Genomic DNA, 16,959 nt, shown 5'->3' on the forward strand with positions numbered 1-16,959 from the left:
AGTGGGAGGATTATTTGAACTATTTTGAGGAAGGGGAGGATTCCCAGGAATTGGGCCACCACCCACCTTTTGGACTTTTACGGTCAGCCTCAGAACGGTCCCGGTGCCTGTGGGTATGTCATTTAACATGGCAATGTATTACAACGAGTGTATAATGAGGTTCAAGGTCTACTGGAAGTGGAGTCTTCCACCATCTTGGACCTAGTCGGTTCTAACAAGTTTTTATCATATTCTCAATGGTTATGTTATTCGTTTAAAATTGTGCCCTACCCCCTTCCCTACTGTTTCATCTTTTCCACTCTGACCATTTTACCCACTCTTATGCAAAAGGCTTCGGGTCCACAGTAAAGAGTGAAGCCAAGGGACCCTGACTTTTACCTTGAATAATCTGCCTAACCACTGCCCCAAGTGACTGCTGGTCAGGGTACTCATAGTAATCTTGGCTTTCAGGTTTTTTTTAATGTCTCCAAACTGGGGTAAATAGAGCAGACTTGTTTGGGGCCATTTAATGTTGAGTCCCAGAAGGGGGTCCATTTGGCCCACTCAATATTTGGTAGTGCTGGATTAAAACTTTTGTCTCAACCCCATCAATATCTGCTAGATTCAACCCATTTCTTTTTGGCCGCGCCGCTTGGCTTGTGGGATCTTAGTTCCCTGACCAGTGTTTGAACCTGGGACCTTGGCAGTGAGAGCACAGAGTCCTAACCACTGGACCGCCAGGGAATTCCCTAGATTCATCCCATTTCTTAATAGCAACTAAAGATTTCCAAACAGGGCTTCCCTGGTGGCGCAGTGGTTGAGAATCTGCCTGCTAATGCAGCAGACACGGGTTCGAGCCCTGGTCTGGAAAGATCCCACATGCCGCGGAGCAACTAGGTCCGTGAGTCACAACTACTGAGTCTGCGCGTCTGGAGCCTGTGTGCCGCAACGAGAGGCCGCGATTGTGAGAGGCCCGCGCACCGTGATGAAGAGTGACCCCCGCTTGCCACAACTAGAGAAAGGCCTTGCACAGAAATGAAGACCCAACACAGACCAAAATAAATAAATAATTCATTAAAAAAAAAAAAGTAAATTCTATTTAAAGATTTCCAAACTACTAGGACAAGTCATATTACTCGTTCCTTTACATTTCCTCTTTGTTTCACTCATATTAGTATTTCCTTTATTCACCTCATTTCTTAAAAACTTTAAAAAATTTTTCACCTTCTTGGCAAGAGTCCCTTGATGCTGATAAAAAACATTGTTAATTAATAAGAGACTGGAGAGAGTCCTAGGGGAGAGTCAAGGGACTTTTCTCAATCTCTTATTAATTAATATAATGTATTTTTTGTTTGTTTGTTTGCTGTACGCGGGTCTCTCACTGTTGTGGCCTCTCCCGTTGCGGAGCACAGGCTCCGGACGCGCAGGCTAAGCGGCCATGGCTCACGGGCCCAGCCGCTCCGCAGCATGTGGGATCCTCCCGGACTGGGGCACGAACCCGTGTCCCCTGAATCGGCAGGCGGACTCTCAACCACTGCTCCACCAGGGAAGCCCTAGTATAATGTTTTTATCAGCATTTGTAATACCCACGAAGGGAAACTGAGACAGCAATCATTTCCATAAGGTTTCCCTGAACTGTTTTCGGTTTTCGCAACAAGGTCATACGGGGTGCCCATGCGAAAGGAGCTCCTTGAACTACGGCATTTACCACGACCTGGGTAATGGACATATTCAGCCGGTGAGTATCCCCATCATCATAAAGCCAGTCCCACACTGCTTGCATACAAAGCATATCATCTGCTTCGCCTGGGATGCTCCACCTGGCATACACTGGGGGAGATGGACCTTCCCCCTTCTCAGGCTAAACAGATTTTACAGTGGCTTCTATCCTTCCACCAAGCTGGCTGTTCCCTCAGCAACAACCTCCTGTGTGTCTGGATCACATATAGACATCTGTGATTATTTCATAGTGACCTGTGAGTCCTGCTGTAACCCAAACACGCTCTTCCACTCTGCAGCACTTGAAACCAAACACATAGCCCCCAAATTATTTACTCTCATAATCCATTTTAGCAAAGGTTCCTCAGGAAGCTGATGATGCTGATCCACAAAATGTAACAACTCCTTCACACTGTCAACTGGGGGAAAAAAAAAAAAACGATTTCATACAACTTCCTCCAACTAACAGATACTAGTATGTTTTAGTTATGATCTGTATGTTTTTACACTGGATTGAATCCTTCCCTTGCAGACAGGCTACTGCCTCTTCTGTGGCTAATGTCTTTTTGGAAAAGATTATCCCTACCTGGGGAACTCCTCTCGAACTTCATAGTGATCGAGGAACAATTTTACTGGTCAGGTGTTTCAACATGTCTGTGCTGTTTGGTCAGTTTTACAATAATTTCACTGTGCTTACTGCTCTCAATCCTCTGATTTAGTCAAATGTTCTAACAACTTTATTAAAACTTAGTTGGCAAGATTTGTAGAGGCCTGCAAACATCGTGGCCAAAAGCATTGCCATTGGTCCTTCTAAATCTCAGATCCCCCACTTTGGGACTCGTAAACTCTCACCCTCTGAGATAGTCACAGGATGCACAATTCACTTGGCTCCTGCTTCTTTTGACCCACAACTGATAAGAGATACTCCAATTTAGCAAAGGCCTGATTGCTTCTATTAAAAATAACCATGTTTTGGTCGAGCAATCTTTTCACAGTGTGCCCTCAGGAGACAAATATCTTAAGCATCACATTTTGCAACCTGGAAATTTCATCTATTGGAAAAGACACCTCCAGAAGAACGCTCTTCAACCTGGCTGGGAAGGCCCCTATCAAGTACTGCTACCCAGCCCTTGTGTCACCAAACTACAAGGAACAGACTCTTGGATTCATATGACACCTAAAGAAAGTGCTGAACCCTGACTGGGTCTGCACATCATTGGTGACCTGAGAGGAAAGACTTCCCAGAATTGAAGCAGAGGACATCTGATGACACAGCTTTCCCAAGATATCTGGACCAGGCCTGTTAGAAGTTTGCCACCAACCCTTTGGTGGTAGGATAATGCTTCATAAGATCTCCAATGTTTATGATCTTGATAACATGGACTTCAGATAAAAAGTGCCTAAGACTTGAATGTGACCTTAATAGGTTTCTAATCTGTGCACTTTTCCTCGGACTTGAGACACTGCACCCAGGAAATGTCTTTCCTGACATAGAGGAACAAAAAGCCACTGAAACTAGAAAACCTGACTCATGATCAGTGATGCATTCAGAGGAAGATCCTGATCAACATGGGAGGTGGGAATTTCCTGGCAGTCCAGTGGTTAGGACTCGGCTCTTTCACACCCAAGGGCCCGGTTCGGTCTCTGGTCTGGGAACTAGGATCCCACAACCCTCCTGGCGCAGCAACGGGGGTGGGGAGGAAAGGAGGAGAATGTGAAAAATTAATAAACAGAATATTTGGACTTCCCTGGTGGCACAGTGCTTAAGAATCCACCTGCCAATACAGGGGACACGGGTTCGAGCCCTGGTTCGGGAAGATCCCACATGCCGCGGAGAAACTAAGCCCGTGCGCCACAACTACTGAGCCTGTGCTCTAAAGCCCAAGAGCCACAACTACTGAGCCCACGTGCTGCAACTACTGAAGCTCTTGAGCCTAGAGCCTGTGCTCCGCAACAAGAGAAGCCACCGCAATGCGAAACCCGCGCACCGCAACGAAGAGTAGCCCCCGCTCGCCACAACTAGAGAAAGCCTGCACGCAGCAACGAAGACCCAACCCAGCCAAAATTTTAAAAAATAAAATAAAAACAGAAACTTCAATTAAATAGAGTTGGGAGACGAGAAGGGGGAGCTCTCATGACCTGCACTGATAGCAGAACCCTAGAGGAAGAAGAAAGACTGCTCTTCTTTCTTGTCAAGGACTCAGCCAATGAAAAGCCTCAGACTCTGTTTACTACAGCCCTCCCAACTTCCTTTTCTTTACTGCAAAATCATTCTCCTTCCCTAGCTGGGTAGAGGCTTTCAAGTGGCTCACGATGGTTGCAGATTCTCTGCAATTCTCAGCTGATCCCAAATAAACCCATCTTTGCTGGAGAAATATCTGGCAGCCTATTCGTTTCAGGTCAACACTTCACCTGAATAATCAATGAAGTACAAACCTAGCTTTAGCTCATCTGTTTACCAATGAACACATCATCCAATCAATTACCTCATCTATTTTTTAAATAAATAAATAAATATAAAATAAATAAACATATTTGGTTGCGCCAGGTCTTAGCTATGGCACGCGGGATCTTCTTTGCCGCATACAGGCTCTTTCTTTTCTTTTTTAGTTGCAGCATGCCGGATCTAGTTCCCTGACCAGGGATCAAACCCATGCCCCTGCATTGGGAGCGCAGAGTCTTAATCATTGGACCACCAGGGAAGTCCCTCAATTACATCTTGCACAACTTACCTCATCTTCCTCTTTTTGCCATAAAAACCCGTCTCCTGTAATTGAGACAATAATTGGGTTTCTACCTAAACCTGTGTGCCCCAAACTGCAATTCTTTGATCTCAAATAAGCTCTTTGCCTCTTGAAGCAGACTCTTGTTTCCTAGGCTGGCATAAGAAATAATTTAGGGTTTGGGTTTTTTGTGTTTTTTTTTGCGGAGGGGAGCTCAAAGCTATACAGAGGCTCCTAGTCGAAAACTAAGAAACTTTTAAAATCTGTAATAGAAAGAAGAGCATTGAGAGAGAACAATACTTTGAAGTCCTTCAGTAACCTCCACACTTTACTATACTGAAAGGAATTGCAGATTCAGACCCTAAAGGAATGTAAGGTGGAAACTGTCACAAGCAAGGCAGACACTTGAATCCACTAAGAAAGTGTTTCAGGAAGATTTGGAAAACACTAGCTCAACTGGGAAACAACTTGATAATTTCCAACAGCCAACACGGTCCTGTTTCCAGGCTCCTTCTTTGAGAAGGTCCATGTCCTGAAAAGGCAGATCTCTGACATAAAAGCAGTAATGAGAAACTAGGATTCCTCTCCACCTGTGTGACAAACCAGAATGAAAAAGCATCCTGGGAATTGCTCTCTGGGACTCTCATCTTTTCTAGACCTAACAACGGCCTCCTGGGCACAAGTGAGCACTTCCCTGGTGCTCCCTGCATGAAAACCATCAATTCTATACAGAAGAGACAGACTCATAAGACACTAGTATTAAGCATGTTAAACATTAGCTCTTTCAATCTTCACCATTCTCCAGGGTAAGCATTCCTCTATTGTCAAATTCATGTTTTTCTTTTTTAATGATGAGAAAACTGGAGGTCTGGGTTATTGAAGGTACTCATCCAAAGTTAATACCTTGTAAAGAGTCCGCGCCAAAACTGCCTAACAAAACCATCAGCAGATGCCATTCATGTGAGCACAAGCTGGGTGCAAAACATCTGATGCGCTCTGGCCCATTGCGTGTCTTAACAGCTCCAGAGGATGAGCATTATCCTTGCTCCCCTCGCGTACGGCTCGGGACAAGAAGACACGGAAAAGTCAGGCCCTGCCTGATGTCATACCACCACCCCAGTGCACCTGACCGAGTCTAAAATCTCTGGGAAAATCCTCTGAAGATATATTTTTTTTATTCTTTGGTGACTTACTAACTGTAGAGCGTTGAGAAGAATATACCAAAGACAGGGAAAAGTACATGTGAAGGACAAGTAGTGGGAAGGGGTGTGAGCATTCAGGAAACTGAGGTAGAGGGTGGAGAGAGAATGAAGGACACTTTGTGTCAAGATGCTGAACTGAGCAGACACAATTATTTGTGGAGATATTAACTTAGCTGACCCATAAACCCAATGTAATATATTTGTAAATTTCAAATCTTTAGAAATTAAATTTTAGTCTTCTATAAACTACAATACTGTGACAATTTTTTTTCCCATGGTAGTAGAAGATGTACGTTCTGTTTTAAAATTGAAATTATGAAATTACTGTTGTTTGTTCGAAAAGTCATCCTGGGCAGTGCCGTGTGGCTTGTGCGGAGTGCGGGTGACGTTCGGGCGGCGCACGCGGGCTTTGCTTCGCTCTGTCCCGGCGCTGGCGGGATGACGCGCTTTGCTCTGACAGTGGTCCGGCATGGAGAAACAAGACTTAACAAGGAGAAAATCATTCAAGGACAAGGAATAGATGAGCCTCTTTCAGAAACTGGATTTAAACAAGCAGCTGCTGCTGGCATATTTCTTAATAACGTGAAGTTTACTCACATTTTCTCCAGTGACCTCATGAGGACAAAGCAGACCGTGCACGGAAGTTTGGAGAAGAGCTAATTTTGCAAAGATATGACAGTAAAGTATGATTCAAGACTTCGAGAAAGTAAATACGGGGTTGCAGAAGGCTGGCCTCTGAGTGAGCTAAGGGCCATGGCCAAAGCAGCTGGGCAGGAGTGCCCTGTGTTCACACCGCCCGGAGGAGAGACCTTGGACCAGGTGAAAATGCGTGGAAAAGACTTCTTTGAATTTCTTTGTCAGCTGATCCTGAAAGAAGCAGGTCAGGTCAGAATGAACAGTTTTCCCAAGAAGCCCCGAGCAACTGTTTGGAGAGTTCTTTGGCAGAGATATTTCATTTAGGGAAAAACTGTGCCTCCAAGTTTAATTTGGACAGCAGCACTCCAGGGCTAGTGGCCAGTGTCTTAGTTGTGAGTCACGGCGCCTACATGAGAAGCCTGTTGGATTATTTCCTGACTGACCTTAAGTGTTCCTTCCCGGTGACCCTGAGCAGGTCCGAACTCACATCAGTCAGCCCCAATTCAGGGATGAGTGTCTTTATCATAAACTTTGAGAAAGGAGAAGTGAAACCAACCACCCAGTGTGTGTGTGTGAACCTACAGGGCCACCTGACCGGGGTGACCAAAATTCACTAAATTTAAATCTGCATCGAAAGCTAACAAATGTGAGCCTCTGAGGGAGTGCCTTTGACTTTATTTCCACTCTCTGCTAATGCATACTTGGAAACAGTTAAAAAGCTGTCCATTATAGCAGGTTATAAAGCTCGAATGGAATCAGAGCCACATGAAACACTAATGGAAAACCATTGAGAATTGACTTCTTTTTTGTGAGTACAGTTGGAATTTTCCAGGGTAATTTTACTGCCCTGCTCAGTGACATCTCTTGATTGTAAATGGATGAAGGAACTCAGTATTGCAAATTGGGGGATTAATAATCCTGTTACTATTTTTTTTTTTGCTTTTTTAATGTCCTGGTTTTTTTGGTATTTTTCTTTAATGTCTGAAAAATCTGGCCTATTTTATTGGCTCTTGGTAAGATACTGTATGTTTTCTTTTTTACTGTCTCATCCAGTTCTTGGAAGAGGGAACTATTTGTAATTTCCACTCCATATTTATGTGAAAATATGTTATATTCAAAAAGTTCTTTAAAGGAGAAATGCTTGCCGTCATAGTTTATGTAAAAGCAAACGACACTAAATGTTTAATACAGAAATCAACTGTTGGAATTGTTTACTCTGGAGGGCTTGAGATGCAGATGAATGTGGATTGTGGTTGCAGAATAGTCTCGTGAGGAAGAAGCATCATCTGATTACAAAATTTTTAAAGAAGGAATCTGAGCGGAGGAAGAGGAAAGAGCAGATCTTTCTTATCTAAGCTGTAGGCTGAGGAATTTAGTTTGAAGATGGCACTAAAGAAAGTAAACGGTTGCTTCACAGTAGCCCCAGAATAAAAGAGGGGTTTCACTGAAAAGAACCGTGTTTTTTTTGTGGAAGGTACAGATGAGGTTTCCTCTCTTTTCCACCAGATGACACTGGAGAAAAGGGAGTTTGGTTACCTTAATTCTGTACAAAAGATGGGTCGCTCTGAGGCCCTCATGTAAATGGAGAACGTGTTTTCCATGCAGTTTGCTTGTAAATTATCATGTTGATGAATGCTGTGAGTCTCAGCTCACAGAGGGTAGGACTGAGGCTGTCAGTTAAGGCTAAAATCGCGTGTAGTCATATTTCAAGTTCAGGATCATGCTGTCCTTAGTGTGTCCAGAGCTGCCAGTGTTCGTGCCAGTGCTGGAGCAGAGCATGTGGTTGAGCGCAGAGGAAGTTCACTGCAGACGAAAAGTTGGAAAGTAACCAAAAAGGACAGATAATAAACGTCCACATCCCTGCCACCCAGAAGTAATATTCCCCTCCTTTTTTAAAAAAAGAAATAACACATTACGATGTAAGCCAAGTTTCTTTAAGCAGCTGTCGCTGTCCTGTTCCCTCCTGTTCTCTACAGAGACAGCCAGCACCGCAAGTCTATATACCCATCCATCCTTCACGTGGCCACCTAGTGTCATGAGGGAAAAATGGGTTCCCTTATGGGAACCCATTAGGGTTCTGGTGTTTTTAAACAATGGTATTATTCTGGTGTTTCTGGTCTTGATACAAAATATCAAGCTGTCTGTATTCTGTATTTTCACTTATTACATATATCTTGGGGCTCTATATTGGTATGTATAGATAGATCTGGTTACTTGTAACCACTGTATTGTACAAAATGAATGTAGTACATTAAAAAAAAAGTCATCCTGGGGCTTCCCTGGTGGCGCAGTTGTTGAGAGTCCACCTGTCGATGCAGGGGATGTGGGTTCGTGCCCCGATCTGGGAAGATCCCACATGCTGCGGAGCGGCTGGGCCCGTGAGCCATGGCCGCTGAGCCTGCGCATCCGGAGCCTGTGCTCCGCAATGGGAGAGGCCACAACAGTGAGAGGCCCGCGTACAGAAAAAAAAACAAAAAGTCATCCTGGTAAGGATACTGTAGAAACTTTCAAAAATATAATTTATAAATATCTATATACATAAACCAAATGTTTAAAGACACTTGAAATTATGAAAAAGCTCTGAGAGTTTCCTGTTTCTTCTTACCTGGTAACCTAGAAGTCAATGCCATTATTAAAAATTATACTTTTTCAATTTTTCCTTGAGAAAACAGCTTTGAGCAAGATTGTGTTTAGCAATGTAAAGAGCTGACTACATCAAAATCATTAGAAGTCTAATATTTCTTTCCTTTACTAGGTTAGTATAATTTCTTACATTTTCCAGTGTCTTTTTCAAAACTTTTGTTTTCGGTTGTATTGTTTTTAATCCTTAAACTCTATAAAGTTTCATTAATCTTCAAATCCTTTTCGGGAAACGTCTAAGAGATTTTTCAACCGATATTCCTGTTTTTCTCAACTCAGTCAAAAGAAGTGACTGATCTCTGGACTGTGTGTACACAGAAATGAATGTTCTAATAAACTTTCTTTTCCAACCTGGGATTTAGGAAGTCTTCAGTGCCAGAGATTAGAACACAACAAAGTTGAATGTCCATGTAGGAGGGCTTCCTCCATGTGGAAATTACAAATTCAAGGGACATTGAGCAGGAATTCCTTGGCAGTCCAGTGGTTAGGACTCCGCACTTCCACTGCAGGGGGCTCGGGTTTGATCCCTGGTTAGGGTGCTGCCTGGCAAAAAAAAAAAAAAAAAAAGGACACTGAGCTACTTGAGCCAGGTTAGGAGAATACTGAAGAGGAAAAGAAAAGAAAGGAAAGGTGGTGGGATATAAGAAGAAAAGGAGCAAGGTTTAGGCAGATTGACCAGTGAGGAAGTTTTAACTTATTCATAAATTATCTGAAGCAAGTCCCCCTAAGTGATACTAGGAGGGGAGAGGAGGAGAGGGGAAGGAAGGGGGGGAAATTCTGATTAACAAATGGCCCACTTTCTATACACGGTGTGATGAGGCTTCCAAATGCAATTTAGAATAACAATGCCTCCTTGAAAGATGTTAGTCAAGGGTATCTTCTTAAGTGAATCCATTAGTTGCTAAAATGTCAATAACCTAAAATAGAAAATGAAATACAACAAACTAAATGCTATATGAAATAAATACTTGTATAATCACAGTCAAAAACTATTTCAAATCAATTTATAACACAGAATTTTAACTACACGTATTTTGTGGAATGTGTCCTAAGACCTGTGGAAATAAAGACCAACCACATGAGAACACTCAAAGCCTATTTATTCAGATCTACAAATCATGGCTTGACAGCGCTGAATATCTAGACCTAAGAAGTGATCAAGAATGTTAACAATTAGGGCTTCCCTGGTGGTGCAGTGGTTGCGAGTCCGCCTGCCGATGCCGGGGACACGAGTTCGTGCCCCGGTCCGGAAAGATCCCACATGCCGCAGAGCGGCTGGGTCCGTGAGCCATAGCCCCTGAGCCTGTGCATCCGGAGCCTGTGCTCCGCAACGGGAGAGGCCATAGCAGTGAGAGGCCCACGTACCGTAAAAAAAAAAAAAAAAAAAGAATGTTAACAATTAAACTTAAAAAGTAGATGCTGTATGTGGCCACTATGTTGTGTACAGTACACAAAATATTTATGAAATACTCCCGTATTCAAAAACAATAATTTTTATAGCAAAGAAGTCACATTACTGAAGAATGAATAAAGTTCCAACATAAGTTTTTGTTGTTCACTATCTTCTTAATTGTTAGAAAAAAAGAGAAACTGCTAGGACTTCCCTGGTGTCTCAGTAAATAAGACTATGTGCTCGCAATGTGGGGAGCCCAGGTTCAATACCTGATCAGGGAACTAGATCCCACATGCATGCTGCAACTAAGAGTTCACATGCCACAACAAAGGAGCCCACCTGCTGCAACTAAGAAGCCCACCTGCTGCAACTAAGACTGGGTGAAAAAAATAAAAATAAATAATAAGGGCTTCCCTGGTGGCGCAGTGGTTGAGAGTCCGCCTGCTGATGTAGGGCACACGGGTTCGTGCCCCAGTTTGGGAGGATCCCACATGCCGCGGAGCGGCTGGGTCCGTGAGCCATGGCCGCTGAGCCTGCACGTCCAGAGACTGTGCTCCGCAACGGGAGAGGCCACAGCAGTGAGAGGCCCGCGTACCACAAAAAAATAAAAAAATAAAAAATAATAAGCCTGTCTCCTTAAAAAAAGAGAGAGAGAGAAAGAGAGAGAGAGAGAGAGAGAGAGAGAGAGAGAGACAGAGAGAGAAACTGCCAAAATTCTTTTTTTTGTTTTTAATTCTTTTTATTTATATATTTATTTTTGGCTGCAGATTGCGGGATCTTAGTTCCCTGACCTAACCTGGGCCCTCAGCAGTGAAACTGCAGTCCTAACCACTGGACCACCAGGAAATTCTCCCAAATTTCGTTTTAAAAAACAAGCAATAGATATGCATAGATATTTTACCAAAAACAACATAAAACTGGCAAATACAGGCATACTTTGTTTTATTGCACTCCGCTTTACTGCACTTTGCAGATGTTTGTTTGTTTTTAATTGAAGGTTTCTGGCAACTCTATATTGAGCAAGTCTACTGGTGCCATGTTTCCACAGCATTTGCTTGCTTCATGTCTGTGTCACATATTGGTAATTCTTGCAATACTGCAAATATTATCATCATTATTATATTTCTTATGGTGATCTGTGATCTCTGATGTTACTACTGCAAAAACCTTACAACTAGCTAAAGGCTCAGATGATAGTCAACATTTTTAGCAATAAACTATTTTTAAATTAAGATATGTATTTTTTTAGACATAATACTATTGTACACCTAACAGACTACAGTATAGCATAAACATTACTTTTACATGCAATAGAAAATCAAAAACTTCATGTGACTTGCTTTATTGTGATACTGGCTTTATTGCAGTGGTCTAAAACCCAACTCATCATATTTCTGAGGTATGCCTGTAAACAAATGAAAAAATGCTCAACATCATGCAACATCAGGGAAAGGCAACTAAACCATAGTGGGATACAGTTACAGACTTACTTAAAAGGTTAACATTTTCAGCTTCCCACTTTCGGGAAGATGGCGGAAGAGTAAGACTCGGAGATCACCTTCCTCCCCACAGATACACCAGAAATACATCTACGCGTGGAACAACTCCTACGGAGCACCTACTGAACGCTGGCAGAAGACCTCAGACCTCCCAAAGGCAAGGAACCCCCCACGTACCTGGTTAGGGCAAAAGAAAAAAATAAACAGAGACAAAAGGATAGGGACGGGTCCTGCACCAGCGGGAGGGAGTTGTGAAGGAGGAAAAGTGTCCACACACTAGGAAGCCCCTTCGCGGGCGGAGACTGCGGGTGGCGGAATGGGGGAGCTTGGGAGCCGCGGAGGAGAGCACAGCAACAGGGGTGCGGAGGGCAAAGCGGAGAGATTCCAGCGCAGAGGATCGGGGCCGACCGGCACTCACCAGCCGAGAGGCTTGTCTGCTCGCCGGGCGGGGCTGGGAGCTGAGGCTCCGGCTTATGTCGGAGCGCCGGGAGAGGACTGAGGTTGGCGGCGTGAACACAGCCTGCAGGGCGTTACTGCACCGCGGCTAGCCGGGAGGGAGTCCGGGGAAAAGGCTGGACCTGCCGAAGAGGCAAGAGACTTTTTCTTCCCTCTTTGTTTCCTGGTGCACGAGGAGAGGGGATTAAGAACGCTGCTTAAGAGAGCTCCAGAGACGGGCGCGAGCCGCGGCTAAAAGTGCGGAGCCCAGAGACAGACATGAGACGCTAAGGCCGCTGCTGCCGCCACCAAGAAACCTGTGTGCGAACACAGGTCACTATCCACACCCCCTTCCGGGGAGCCTGTGCAACCCGCCACTGCCAGGGTACCGAGATCCAGGGACAACTCCCCCGGGAGAATGCACGGCGCGCCTCAGGCTAGCAACGTCATGCCGGCCTCTGCCGCCGCAGGCCCGCCCCGCACTCCGTGACCCTCCCTAACCCCCGGCCTGAGTGAGCCAGAGCCTCCGAATCAGCGGCTCCTTTAACCCCGTCCTGTCTGAGCAAAGAACAGACGCCCTCCGGCGACCTACACGCACAGGCAGGGCCAAATCCAAAGCTGAGCCCCTGGGAGCTGTGAGAACAAAGAAGAGAAAGGGAAATCTCTCCCAGCAGCCTCAGAAGCAGCGGATTAAAGCTCCACAATCAACTTGATGTACCCTGCATCTGTGGAATACATGAATAGACAACGAATCATCCCAAATTAAGGAGCCCTGTGGATGAAAGGCTCTTGGTGCTGCAACCAGGAGCTAGTGCTGTGCCTCTGAGGTGGGAGAGCCAACTTCAGGACACTGGTCCACAAGAGACCTCCCAGTTTCACGTAATATCAAATGGTGAAAATCTCCCAGAGATCTCCATCTCAACACCAACACCCAGCTTCACTCAACGACCAGCAAGCTACAGTGCTGGACATCCTATGCCAAACAACTAGTAAGACAGGAACACAACCCCACCCATTAGCAGAGAGGCTGCCCCAAATCCTAATAAGTCTATAGACACCCCAAAACACACCACCAGACGTGGACCCGCCCACCAGAAAGACAAGATCCAGCCTCATCCACCAGAACACAGGCACTAGTACCCTCCACCAGGAAGCCTACACAACCCACCGAACCAACCTTAGCCACTGGGGACAGACACAAAAAACAACAGGAACTACGAACCTTCAGCCTGCAAAAAGGAGACCCCAAACACAGTAAGATAAGCAAAATGAAAAGACAGAAATACACACAGCAGATGAAGGAGCAAGATAAAAACCCACCAGACCTAACAAATGAAGAGGAAATAGGCAGTCTACCTGAAAAAGAATTCAGAATAATGATAGTAAAGATGATCCAAAATCTTGGAAATAGAATGGACAAAATGCAAGAATCAGTTAACAAGGACCTAGAAGAACTAAAGATGAAACAAACAATGATGAACAACACAATAAATGAAATGAAAAATACTCTAGATGGGATCAATAGCAGAATAACTGAGGCAGAAGAACGGATAAGTGACCTGGAAGATAAAATAGTGGAAATAACTACTGCAGAGCAGAATAAAGAAAAAAGAATGAAAAGAACTGAGGACAGTCTCAGAGACCTCTGGGACAACATTAAACGCACCAACATTCGAATTATAGGGGTTCCAGAAGAAGAAGAGAAAAAGAAAGGGACTGAGAAAATATTTGAAGAGATTATAGTTGAAAACTTCCCTAATATGGGAAAAGAAATAGTTAATCAAGTCCAGGAAGCACAGAGAGTCCCATACAGGATAAATCCAAGGAGAAATACGCCAAGACACATATTAATCAAACTGTCAAAAATTAAATACAAAGAAAACTTATTAAAAGCAGCAAGGGAAAAACAACAAATAACACACAAGGGAATCCCCATAAGGTTAACAGCTGATCTTTCAGCAGAAACTCTGCAAGCCAGAAGGGAGTGGCAGGACATATTGAAAGTGTTGAAGGAGAAAAACCTGCAACCAAGATTACTCTACCCAGCAAGGATCTCATTCAGATTTGATGGAGAAATTAAAACCTTTACAGACGAGCAAAAGCTGAGAGAGTTCAGCACCACCAAACCAGCTCTACAACAACTGCTAAAGGAATTTCTCTAGGCAAGAAACACAAAAGAAGGAAAAGACCTACAATAACAAACCCAAAACAATTAAGAAAATGGTAATGGGAACACACATATCGATAATTACCTTAAATGTAAATGGACTAAATGCTCCCACCAAAAGACACAGATTGGCTGAATGGATACAAAAACAAGACGCATATATTTGCTGTCTACAAGAGACCCACTTCAGACCTAGAGACACATACAGACTGAAAGTAAGGGGATGGAAAAAGGTATTTCATGCAAATGGAAACCAAAAGAAAGCTGGAGTAGCAATTCTCATATCAGATAAAATAGACTTTAAAACAAAGACTATTAGAAGAGACAAAGAAGGACACTACATAATGATCAAGGGATCGATCCAAGAAGAAGATATAACAATTGTAAATATTTATGCACCCAACATAGGAGCACCTCAATACATAAGGCAAATACTGACAGCCATAAAAGGGGAAATCGACAGTAACACATTCATAGTAGGGGACTTTAACACCCCACTTTCACCAATGGACAGATCATCCAAAATGAAAATAAATAAGGAAACACAAGCTTTAAATGATACATTAAACAAGATGGACTTAATTGATATTTATAGGACATTCCATCCAAAAACAACAGAATACACATTTTTCTCAAGTGCTCATGGAACATTCTCCAGGATAGATCATATCTTGGGTCACAAATCAAGCCTTGGTAAATTTAAGAAAATTGAAATTGTATCAAGTATCTTTTCCAACAACAATGCTATGACACTAGATATCAATTACAGGAAAAGATCTGTAAAAAATACAAACACATGGAGGCTAAACAATACACTACTTAATAATGAAGTGATCACTGAAGAAATCAAAGAGGAAATCAAAAAATACCTAGAAACAAATGACAATGGAGACACGATGACTCAAAATCTATAGGATGCAGCAAAAGCAGTTCTAAGAGGGAAGTTTATAGCAATACAATCCTACCTTAAAAAACAGGAAACATCTCGAATAAACAACTTAACCTTGCACCTAAAGCAATTAGAGAAAGAAGAACAAAAAAACCCCAAAGTTAGCAGAAGGAAAGAAATCATAAAAATCAGATCAGAAATAAATGAAAAAGAAATGAAGGAAATGATAGCAAAGATCAATAAAACTAAAAGCTGGTTCTTTGAAAGGATAAACAAAATTGATAAACCATTAGCCAGACTCATCAAAAAAAAAGGGAGAAGACTCAAATCAATAGAATTAGAAATGAAAAAGGAGAAGTAACAACTGACACTGCAGAAATACAAAAAATCATGAGAGATTACTACAAGCAACTCTATGCCAATAAAATGGACAACATGGAAGAAATGGACAAATTCTTAGAAAGGCACAACCTGCCAAGACTGAATCAGGAAGAAATAGAAAATATGAACAGACCAATCACAAGCACTGAAATTGAAACTGTGATTAAAAATCTTCCAACAAGCAAAAGCCCAGGACCAGATGGCTTCACAGGTGAATTCTATCAAACATTTAGAGACGAGCTATCACCTATCCTTCTCAAACTCTTCCAAAATATAGCAGAGGGAGGAACACTCCTCAACTCATTCTACGAGGCCACCATCACCCTGATACCAAAACCAGACAAGGATGTCACAAAGAAAGAAAACTACAGGCCAATATCACTGATGAACATAGATGCAAAAATCCTCAACAAAATACTAGCAAACAGAATCCAACAGCACATTAAACAGATCATACACCATGATCAAGTGGGGTTTATTCCAGGAATGCAAGGATTCTTCAATATACGCAAATCAATCAACATGATACACCATATTAACAAATTGAAGGAGAAAAACCATATGACCATCTCAATATATGCAGAGAAATCTTTTGACAAAATTCAACACCCATTTATGATAAAAACCCTGCAGAAAGTAGGCATAGAGGGAACTTTCCTCAACATAATAAAGGCCATATATGACAAACCCACAGCCAACATCATCCTCAATGGTGAAAAACTGAAAGCATTTCCACTAAGATCAGGAACAAGACAAGGTTGCCCACTCTCACCACTCTTATTCAACATAGTTTTGGAAGTTTTAGCCACAGCAATCAGAGAAGAAAAGGAAATAAAAGGAATCCAAATCGGAAAAGAAGAAGTAAAGCTATCACTCTTTGCAGATGACATGATACTATACATAGAGAATCCTAAAGATGCTACCAGAAAACTACTAGAGCTAATCAATGAATTTGGTAAAGTAGCAGGATACAAAATTAATGCACAGAAATCTCTGGCATTTCTTTACACTAAGGATGAAAAATCTGAAAGTGAAATCAAGAAAACACTCCCATTTACCATTGCAACAAAAAGAATAAAATATCTAGGAATAAACCTACCTAAGGAGACAAAAGACCTGTATGCAGAAAATTATAAGACACTGATGAAAGAAATTAAAGATGATACAAATAGATGGAGAGATATACCATGTTCTTGGATTGGAAGAATCAACATTGTGAAAATGACTCTACTACCCAAAGCAATCTACAGATTCAATGCAATCCCTATCAAACTACCACTGGCATTTTTCAGAGAA

At 42.7% G+C, this 16,959-nt stretch overlaps 1 pseudogene; it reads left to right on the forward strand.

The window, feature by feature from the left end:
• Positions 1-5,488: 5,488 nt before the first annotated feature.
• Positions 5,489-8,059, forward strand: LOC132417223 (fructose-2,6-bisphosphatase TIGAR pseudogene; annotated as a pseudogene).
• The last annotated feature ends 8,900 nt before the right edge of the window (positions 8,060-16,959 follow it).

This window comes from Delphinus delphis, chromosome 20, assembly GCF_949987515.2.
Source record: "Delphinus delphis chromosome 20, mDelDel1.2, whole genome shotgun sequence".
Classification (NCBI taxonomy): Eukaryota; Metazoa; Chordata; class Mammalia; order Artiodactyla; family Delphinidae; genus Delphinus; species Delphinus delphis.